Source organism: Lycium barbarum, chromosome 7 (assembly GCF_019175385.1).
Source record: "Lycium barbarum isolate Lr01 chromosome 7, ASM1917538v2, whole genome shotgun sequence".
NCBI classification, from domain to species: domain Eukaryota; kingdom Viridiplantae; phylum Streptophyta; class Magnoliopsida; order Solanales; family Solanaceae; genus Lycium; species Lycium barbarum.
In genome coordinates, this window is record NC_083343.1 from 127932077 (window position 1) to 127943951 (window position 11875).

Genomic DNA, 11875 nt, shown 5'->3' on the forward strand with positions numbered 1-11875 from the left:
ACTTTTTTCCTTTTTATTTTTTATTTTGGATGAGGAATTACAACCAATAATAGTTTCCTTTCTTCTTCTCTCTAGCGCCCTTCTCCTATTATCTATTTATCTTTCCTCCTCTTTTCATAGTCTAATCTTTCATTTGTCAAAAATCAAATAAGAGAAAATGGATCAATACTAACCCAAATAGATCAATCTGTTTTTTCTCAGTCACTCTTAATATGCCTAAAATACAGAACTTCATAAAGATTCTAATTTTTCTTTTCTTTGTGATTTTTAGACTTCTTAACTTGTAAATTCTAACAAGTTTAACATCACCACAATTTTCAGACATATTTTATTTATTTGTTTTGAGATTTGACAATAACTTAAGAATTCTACGGGTGTGCTTTCACTTCCTCATAGATAAACTGAAAATATTTTGATAAAGCTTTTACAGTGTTCGACTAGAAGAATAATTTAGGTCTTATTTGTCTACACTTAAATAAAAAAATTAATTTTAATTTTTTGGACTTCAGTAATTTTGTTTGTTTTTCAGGTTTGAATCTTAATCATTAATTGGATTTATTTTCTTTATTTTATAATCACTTAAAAGGTTTGAAAAGATATGAATGATTAATATCTATAATAATATCTTAATATCATCATTAAGTGCTCAATTATCTTTCTCCTTTTTCATATTTGTTAAATTCTCTCATTGCTTTGTCGTCTATTCGGTAATTACTATTAATTTAAATTTCGAGTTTCTAGTTCAAGATTTATGTTTTGAGAATCTCTTGGAGCTAGGTTAACTTTCAGAGATCCCAACTTTTTCTTTCCTAGGATACAAGGATTAACGGGAAAGAAGAACCAACCTAGTGGATTTGCGAAAGCACAAGATAATATTGGACGAAAATCTCAAGAAATGGAAGTGTGAAAGAGAAAGAGTACTGACAAAGAGGGACCTGCAAAAACATTTGTCGCCTCGCACAACTATTGTTGGTTGTGTCTCACCGGCCACCTGGACCATAGTCCAGAAGGTTATCTGGTTGAAACAAGGGTACTTGATAAAACTCAGTTGTCCACAGGCACAGTTCATGACATCACATAAAATTCTTCAAACTACACCCATGTTGTTGGAGCGGAAACAAAATTTGAAATTTGAAATTTATAGTTTTTAATTTTAAGATAGTAACATCAAGTATTAGTAATTACGTTCGAATTTGATTTTTGTGCTTATTTAGTGAATTTGTTAATACAAATATATTATTTGAACTAAAATTAATGAGTTATACGCGTCTTTTCAAGTGCCCATATATAACGTAGATAAGTTGGCTGCATAAAATATTTCTCCTCATTTAATTATACACATCAACCTCAATTAACGGAGTACTTGGCCTAAAGTTTTACGGCTTATTGAGGCTAATGTGTATAATGAAAAGAGGTGATATATGTTATGCGGCTAACTTATTTATGTAATGGACACTTGAAACACATACATAAGTTTTTTCAAAATTTAAAACGGAAGTGTCTAATAGGAATAATTTATCAATTGTTCAGGTGCTAATTTGAGTAGGTCATAGTTCGAGTATCTAAATGAAATTTACTGGCAAACTTAATAGGTTTTCGATGTCTTCCGCCTTTATCTTTTAATAATTATATTTTAATATGCTTAGTTCAGAGATCATTCATTGGGATATGTAAGTGTAGCTAACCCTAAAAATAAGTACCCGATCGAATCTGAGTCAACTTACAAAGATATTTAGTGTAGCTAACCCTAAAAATAATTTAACTTCTAAGTTTTTTTTAATTTATACCCTTATTGAAATTATTCAAAGCAACACAAATTAATGTCCATAACTTAATTTAAATCATAAATGTTGAATTTTCTTTTTAATTTCCGTCCAATCAAAGCCAATATTTCAACGACTGCATTATGTGATGTCCTTTTAATTTGCCAGGGCAAATTATATAAACACCGCCACTCTATTATCGAGATAACATCATCGTCATTGCCACTGCTAGCTTTGCACATATCTACCACAAAATATTCCTGCTATTTTCTGCATATATAAATATAACTTGATATGAGTTTCATGTTTTCTAAAAACTAACAGCCTAGATTGTGAATGTCGTTATGTCCTTTTAGCAAGGACACAACTTGTGCATGAGAACATGGGCGATTTGTTATTTTAATTACGTAGGCGTTTGGCCATAGAAATTTATGGAGTTTGGAATTGTGTTTGGAATGATGTTCATACTTGATTGTTCTTAAATATAACTACAAAAGTGAAAAATGAGTTGAAAAACAGGTTATAAGATGTTTTTCAAATTTGAATTACTGCTTCAAGTTGAATTGGAATTATCATGGCCAATTATTGATTTTCATATAAAGTGAAAAAAAATTCAAAAAAAAAAGAATAATTTTTATGCCAAACGGGTCCTACAAACAAAAAATTAAAAATCACAATAAAACCAAGTATTTCATTGAAAGATGTTTCCTGCTGTAGCTGTCGAGATGAACTACTTCCTGCTGTAGCTGTCGAGATGAGCTACAATACAATATGTTGTGTGTGAGCTGTTTTAGGCAAATTTTTAATACATTAGAGAGAGTATATTTTTGTTTGAGATAAGGGTTAAAAACGCATCTCAACTATCACTTTTTTTGAGTTTTATACCTAAACTATCAGAAGGTTAAGAAAACTATTTAAACTATCACTATCTAGTTTGCAAAACACACCTCAAATTATTCTTGAATGTCATGTGATCTACACTCTCCATTTTATATAAAATGTTGTCAAGTGTTGTGCATGTGGATAAATAATGTCACAATGGCACCTACATGAAAACTATAAAAAAATATTTGTTTTCAAAACAAACTGAAAAATAATATTTTTTTTAAAAAAAATATCAAAAATATAGAAAATTAAAAAAAAGTTTAAAAAATGGAAAAGTTATGCTTTTTAAAAAAATAAGAAAACTAATTATTTAGTTTTCACATTTAAAAAAAAAATCAAGTTTTCCATTTTTTAAATAATTTTTTTCTGATTTTCTAAATTTTTTGATATTTTTTTCCAATTTTTTTTTATAATGCTGATTTTTTAAAAAAAAATATACAGTTTTTTTTTTAAATTTCCATGTAGGTGCCACTATAGCATTACTTATGTCATGTGGACAATTTTTTTGAAAAAATTTCAGCTTCACTTGCCTTTTGAAGAGTGAGTTCACACATTTAGTTCAGGTGTGTTTTGCAAACTAGATAGTAATAGTTTAGTTAGTTTTCTCAACCTTATGATACTTTACGTATGAAACTAAACAAAAGTGATAGTTAGGATGTGTTTTTGATCCTTATCTCTTTTTATTTATGTAATTACGTTTTTAATACGCTTCTTCACATGCTGTCTTGATTCAATCTTTTTATATGTCGAACATGTTAATTTTTTATTTTTTTTAATAAAATAAGTGATAGTGAGGCTCGAACCTATATCATCTACCTTTTTCTACTGTATTAAGGAGTGCGTGACTGTCTAATCTAAAATTTTATTAAAATGTTCAAAAATCACTTCTACCGAATTATGTCTCCATCAATCGACACTTAATTTGAAAGGACTTTGAAAACGTTAGTCCAACAAGTACAACTCAGCTGACATTTCATTTGAACGGAACTTGACAAAGTTAGTACTTATAATCCAACCTAAGTGGGGACGTGCTAGCTAGTTTACGAATGGATCGCAAGTCGAAACATGTAACACGAAGAAAAAGATGTATATGTTACGTTGTTCTTTTGCATTGATCCCAATCCCATAAAAATGAGTGGCATTAATATCGTTACGTGTTTATGTTATATACTACTCTCTCAGTTTCAATTTATGTGAGTCTATTTTCTTATTAGTTTGTGCCAAAAAGAATGAACTTTTTCTATAATCGAAAACAATTTACTTTTATGAAATGATTTATAACCACACAAGTTTAAAAGTCTTCTTCTTTTTCTTAAACTCGTGTCCAATCAAATGGATTCACATAAATTGAAACGGAGGGAGTATTAGTCTGTTAAGGTAAAGAATTTCGTTAAAGTTATTGAAAGAATCTTTATAGGTAAGTGTTTTAAAACGTCTAAATTGTAACCGAGAAAATGAACTTAGACTACCTGCCATAACAAGCTAAAGTAATCGGACAGTATAAAAATTACTTATACTCGTTTATCACTATTTGAAAGTTACAGTAGCAGCAACAAAATAAAAATGTTTTTATCCGTTGGCACTCCCTACCCTAATTGCAACGTAGAGAATATAAGGGTGTCAAGTGGGCCGGGCCAGCCCGGACCCGGTAAACGGTCCGGCCCAAGCCTACTAAGAGGTGTAAGGGGCTGGGCTAGATGGGTTTTATTAGGGGGCTGGGCCGGACAAGGTGGACAGCCCACCAGCAGCCCGGGTGATGGCCCACCGGGGCACCGGCCCGGCCCGGCCCACTTCAAATAAAAAAAAGACAAGTACTACATTTATTACTAATAATAAGTATTTTAAAAACATTGTATCCCAATAAAATAGTTGTAGCTATAATTGTGGGATTCTTAAAATTTTGAAAGCAAATATATGAAATATTTATTAATTATTCAAACCATAGTTAGAATCTTACTTTAGTTAATTAAAACTTAACCATTAATTTTAACTAATGTAATGTGTCTCTTATTCAAGTAAGAACTTGGGGAAAATGGAGAAAATGAAAATGGAGAGGAGTCGGATCCATTAATATTTAATTGCTACTAAATGAAAACTAATTAGCTCTCTTTTTTTAAAAAAAAAAAATTAGTGGTCACTGGTCAGCTGAGCCCCACAGAATTAATAAAGTGGGCAGTGACTTTTTCCAACGTTTGAAAACTAGTTTTATCGATTAATAAAACTAAAGGCTTACTGAGCCTTTGAATTTCTTTTCAAATTTGTGTTATAATTTTATTTAAAATTTTATTTACAAGAATAATAACCTGTACGCAATCAAAATAGAACTATAAATGTAATTGTGTAAAACTAATCCTACACAAGCAGCAACTCCAAGATAAATTTCTGCAAGGAGGGACAAACATTGATCAGTGCCCAAAAGCAACAAGACATTATAAGAGGCTGACAAAATCAGTGAAATGACAAGCCTCTGAAATTGCCGATGCGTGAAATAAATCAAATACCCCTTTTAAGTTACTATCTTGCTGTTGGCTTACACAAGTTCAAAAATATTTCAATAGGTTATACAGTATATAATAATATAAACTATTTATATATATATATATATATATATATATATATATATAATAATTAAATATTTTTTAGCGTATTGAAATATCTTCGCCGATGATGGAGGTGTGACAATCTGCACATGACATTAGGACTTAGGGTCAGATGAGATAATTAAATTAAGAACTTTGGTTTAGTATCAAAACTCATGTGCATTGTTCCCATTTAGTTCCCATTTAGATGAGTAGGAAATTTAGAGAAAGAGGAGAGTAGGGAATTGTGAGATAATATGGAGAAGAATGAATGGTATTTATAGATTGAAAATACGGGCAAAATATAATTTAAGGAACTTGATGGTTAAAATAAAGTTGACAATAACTAGATTTTAAAGTATCAAACTTAATAAATTTTAGTATTAGATTTTTTTTTTTAAAAATAATTAAAATCCGGCTCGGCCCACTAACTAAAACCCGGCCCGACCCACTAACGGGCCCGGTTAGCCCGAGGTGTAGCCCTTATCCGATGTGGGCTGGGCCGGACACCCTTTCCCTCTCCAAGCTCGGCCCCCAGCCCGGCCCCTTGTGGCCCACGATAAAATGGCCCGCCCTGGCCCACTTGACACCCATAAGAGAATATCATAATAGCAGCCGGTCTAAACCACGAGCAAGGGCGGAGCCACACGTAGGGAAGAGGGGGTTCAGAACCCCTCTTCGGCAGAAACAAATATTGTTTATACATGGTTAAAATTATTTTTTATGTATATAGTAGATGTTGAACCCCCTAGCTTTGACTTCTTCGTCTGTTTACTTTTTTATATTTTGAACTCCTTAGTGAAAATCCTGGCTCGAGCCACTGACCACGAGAACATGGACTTACATGTCAGAACTCACATCATTCTGGAGTCTTATCGTTGATTTATGTTACTCATTCGGTGTCATTTTATGTGATACAATTTCTTATTAATCTATTTTTAAAAGAATGATATTTGCTATATTTAAAAAAAGATTTAAGTTTGAGAAACTACCGGCAACCCACACCTTATCCATGGACCATGATAGATCTGATGGGTCAAGGAAAGTTGACGCGGTGGGTTTGAGGTGTTTGGGGGTGGGGTGGGGTGGCGAGGGATGTTATACCTAACTAAACAATTAATCTTAAGAATAAATAAATTAGTGTGAAAATGCATACTAATACTTAACCATGGTTAACTATTGAAAAAATGTACTATATGCAAAATCTATGTTATACATTCATTAATTTATCGTAAACACCCGTATGAATAAATGTTTACCTTTAATTAGATAAGAATTTATATCATATATATATAAGCAGGCAAAGAGCCTGCTGACGTGGCTCTCTCAATGACCAGCATTTATATTTAACTATTTTCTCCTTTTTATTGCAATTTCTACTTCATACTACTAAAAATACCTCTGAAAAAAAAAAAGAAAAATCCCACCGGTTCGGTGCTTTCGCGTAGAATCCCAAGGGTCGCTTCTTAAAAACCACCCAATAAGCTAAAGTGAAACAGGGGTGATTTTTTCAGCGTCACCGTTGTTCGGCAGTCAGCGTCACAGTCAACTTCGGCCTTCGCACACACACTCACTTTTGACACTTAGATTTAATTTCGGGTCAAACGCAATGAAAGGAACACACACGATTTACAGGCAATGCCCAACCTTTTTATTATCTCTCAGATATACAAAAGGACTCACGAATTTGGAGGCTTACAAAACTGATCCATACCTTAGCCAAATTCTGTCTACTTTACAAACCTGCCAGGGGCAGTTACAAGGGGAGGGGCGTGCATGGCATGTGCCAGCAGTTACATTGGGATCATGGCATACATTCTAAGCCTAACAATTCTCCTATGTGGGCAAAGCCTTCAGAAACCGAGCATAACCGTCGCACATGCCGCGCACACTGCGTAACCGACGCATGTGCCGCGCGCATGGCCCTTCTGCATGTGCTGCGCGCATGACTCGCTCATGTGCCGTGCACCTGCCTCGCTCATGTGTCGTGCACCTGTCTCTCTCATGTGTCTTGCGCGTGCCTTAGCCTGATTTTCGCCTCATAGCTTCGCCCAACACTTAGAATATTTTTTGCCCATCTTCATGCCAATGTCATGCCAACACCATGCCAACCCTTTTCCTTGCCCGTCTGCCTTGGCCCTAGCCAGCCCATGTCAATGCCCATGTCTGCCGGTCCCAACCAACTGCCTGCACGCATGCCCGCCTGGTGCCATGCGCCTGTCCGTGCCACTGACATTCGTCAAGCTGCTTTGCCAACACCCAAGCACCTTGACTTAGCTGCACACCATGCCATAGGCATACAACCCCGCACATTGCTTCCAACACCCACATAGGCCCATGTCAAAGGGCAATGTACAAGCCCTTGACACTGCCCTCACCCGCATACGTCTAAGTCCGAACTTGGGGGTCTAACAAACCACCCCCACCAGTTGAACTCGACGTCCTCGTCGAGGCTGTTTTCAGGTAGTCCTCCAATTACTTGTCGAACTGCCAAAGTGACTTAGTCTTTTCCCAAGTAGCATCAGCTTCTTGCTTACCCTTCCACTGAATCAGAAATTCTGTCCGCTTATTCTTTTTTACACCAAGTACCTGGTGATCCAATATCTTTTCAATCTCAGCATCAAACTGTGTGCGCACCACAGCCGGTGCTCTCTTTAACTGGTTCCTGTCCGGATCATCAGCACCTTCATGATAAGGCTTCAGAAAACTTACATGGAAGGTTGGGTGTAATTTCAACCTTTCAGGCAGCTTCAACCTATAAGCAACTTCACCAACCTTCTGAATTACTTCAAATGGTCCATCATACTTTGGGATTAAACCGCGGTGCCTAAACTTACTTGTAATCTGTTTCCAGATTTGGGGAGTAAGCTTGAGCAGCACCCTATCACCAACCTTAAATTCCAACGCTCTTCTACGCTGGTCTGCATACTTTTTCATCCGTTTCTGGGCCTTACGCAAACTGTCTTGCGCTTCTGCAAGCACTTATTGCTTGTCCCTGACATAACGATATGCAACAGGGCATTTCCCTTGAGTCTTCTGCTTGGCAACATCAAGTGGAGTCATAGGCTGTCTGCCTAGGACTAACTCAAACGGGCTCATCTCCGTGGCCGACGACTTGTGCAAATTATAGCAAAATTGTGCACTGTCCAATAAGTCCACCCAATTCTGCTGACTTGCTGTCACAAAGTGTCTCAGATATTCCTCCAATAAATGATTAATTCTTTCAGTTTGCCCATCAGTTTGAGGATGGTTCGCCGTGGAGAACTTCAAATCAGTTCCCATCATATTAAACAAAGCAGTCCAGAACCAACCCGTGAACCGAGTATCCCTATCACTGATGATATCAGCTGGCACACCAAAGAACTTAACCACATTTTTGTAAAATAAATCTGCAGCAACATTCGACGAACACACAACTGGGGCAGCAATAAAAACAGCATACCTTGAGAACCTGTCCACCACCACCATGACTGATGCCATACCGTTTACCTTCGGAAACCCACCAATAAAGTCCATCGAAACAGACATCCAAGGCCTTTCAGGAATAGGAAGAGGTTGCAACAAACCCGCTTCCTTCTTGCGCTCAGTTTTATCTAGTTGACAAACCAGACAAGTTTTCACATAAGCTTCAACATCATCTTCTATTTTTGGCCAGAAATACACCCTAGACAGCAATGCCAACATCCGTTCAACACCCGGATGCCCAACCCAACTAGTGTCATGCGCCTCTTTCATCAGTTCTTTGCGCAATCCACCACCTTGAGGTACCACGATTCTCCCCCCTTTGAAATAGAGCAGATCGTCTTCGATTCAATACCTCCGCACTGTCCCCTCTTTGACTTAACTCATTAACTTAGTGTATCATGAATCATTTGCAGCACACAGTCTAATCTTATCAATAAAATCAGACTCCAACCTAGAAATTGAATATATAGCAGCGAATACCTCTTTTCTACTCAAAGCATCGGCAACCTGGTTGTGCTTCCCCGGCTTATGCTCCCACATGAAGTCATATTCAGCCAAGAACTCTTGCCAACGGGCCTGCTTGGGACTCAGCTTGCGTTGCGTTTTAAAGTAAGTATTAGCAACGTTGTCCGTCCGCACCACAAACTTCGTCCCTAGCAGATATACGCGCCAAGTCTGCAAGCAATGTACCACAACAACCATCTCCTTTTCATGAGTAGAGTATCGTTGTTCTGCTTCATTCAACTTTATGCTTTCAAAGGCCACGGGGTGACCTTCTTGCACCAACACGCCTCCCACAGCCTTGTCGGAAGCATCAGTATGCACTTCGAAGGGCAATTCGAAATCAGGCAACCTTAGTATGGGTTCTGAAGCAATGGCCTCCTTTAACAAGTTGACGCACCATCACATTTTCAGTCCACGCCGACACCACGTTCTTTTTCAGCAAATCAGTCAAAACAGCAGCCTTCTTTGAATACCCTGCAATGAACTTGCGATAATAGTTTGCCAACCCAAGGAATGACCTTAAGTCCTTCACACTCCGCGGTGCCTGCCAATCAATAATAGCCTGCACCTTCTTTGGGTCCATCCTCACTTGGTTTTGGCTGACCAAGTGCCCAAGAAACTTGATTTCTTGTTGAGCAAACTCGCATTTCTCCATCTTTACATAAAGCTTGTACTCCCGCAACCGAGACAATACCATCTTCAAGTGGCTTATACGTTCTTCCAATGAGCAGCTATAGATTACAATGTCATCTAAGTACACCACAACAAAATCATCTAGGTACTCAAATAAAACATTGTTCATCAAATTACAAAAGGTAGCCGGGGCGTTAGTCAGCCCAAACGGCATTACAAGAAATTCATATGAGCCATATCTAGTCACACACGTTGTTTTGGACTCATCACCCTCTGCTATCCTTACTTGCCAATAACCAGACCTGAGATCTAGCTTAGTGAACCAGCTTGCCTTGCAAAATCTGTCCATGAGGACCTGCACCAATGGAACAGGATACTTGTTCTTCACAGTCACCTTGTTCAGCGCCCGATAGTCCACACACATTCTCATCGAACCATCCTGTTTCTTTTGGAATAAAACAGGTGCACCATACGGAGCCTTTGAGGGCTGAATCAGACCTGCATCTAGCAATTCATTCAATTGTTTCCGCAATTCAGCCAACTCCTTAGGAGCCATACGATAAGGAGCTTGTGCAGGAGCAACCGAACCCGGCAGCAACTCAATCTTATGATCAATATCCCTCTTTGGTGGAAACGTTTTAGGGAGTTCAGATGGTATAACATCTTTAAATTCCCCCAAAACCTGTGCCACGCAATCAAGCACCTCTACCTTTACATCAGGTTTTAACTCAACCAAAGCAGCAAGGAAAGTTTCTTCACCTTTCTTCAAGTCTCAACCAAAGCAGCAAGGAAAGTTTCTTCACCTTTCTTCAAGTCTTTCTCAACCGAAATAGCAGAAATAATGGGGCTTTTGTACTTACTCAATTTTTCTGCCTCGCCATATGGATGAACATCCTTTATGAACCCAGCCATCTTTTCTTGCATCACCATTACTCCGTCCAAGTGGGGCATTGGAACGAAGCAGTTCTTCCTCAAGAAATCGATTCCAAGTATCATATCGAAATCTCCCAACGGAATCACCATCAAACTGTGCTTTCCTGCCCAAGGTCACGCAAGTACCCTCACGTCATATGCCATACCTTCAATCAGTTCCACCTGGTTCACAGTTTTCATATAATTCGGGCTCTTTGTCAATCTAAGTCCTAATTTGGCAGCAAGTTTGACATCGATAAAAGTGTGAGTAGCTCCAGTGATCCAAGTTGAAACAGGGGTGATTTTTTCAGCGTCACCGCTGTTCGGCAGTCAGCGTCACAACCAACTTCAGCCTTCGCACACACACTCACTTTTGACACTTAGATTTAATTTTCGGGTCAAACACAATGAAAGGAACACACACGATTTATAGGAAATGCCCAACCTTTTTATTATCTCTTAGATATACAAAAGGACTCAAGAATTTGGAGGCTTACAAAACTGATCCATACCTTAGCCAAATTCTGTCTACTTTACAAACCTGCCAGGGGCAGTTACAAGGGGAGAGGCGTGCGTGGCATGTGCCAGCAGTTACATTGGGATCATGGAATACATTCTAAGCCTAACAATTCGCCCATGTTGGCAAAGCCTTCAGAAACCTAGCATAACCGTCGCACATGCCGCGCACACTGCGTAACCGACGCATGTCCCGCGCGCATGGCCCTTCTGCATGTGCCGCGCGCATGCCTCACTCATGTGTCGTGCACCTGCCTCGCTCATGTGCCTTGCGCGTGCCTTAGCCTGATTTTCGCCTCATAGCTTCGCCCAACACTTAGAATATTTTTCGCCCATCTTCATGCCAATGTCATGCCAACACCATGCCAACCCTTTTCCTTGCCCGTTTGCCTTGGCCCCAGCCAGCCCATGTCAATGCCCATGTCTGTCGGTGCCAACCAACTGCCTGCACGCATGCCCGCCTGGTGCCATGCGCCTGTCCGTGCCACTGACATTGGTCAAGCTGCTTTGCCAACACCCAAGCACCTTGACTTAGTTGCACACCATGCCATAGGCATGCAACCCCGCACATTGCTTCCAACACCTACATAGGCCCATGTCAAGGGGCAATGTACAAGC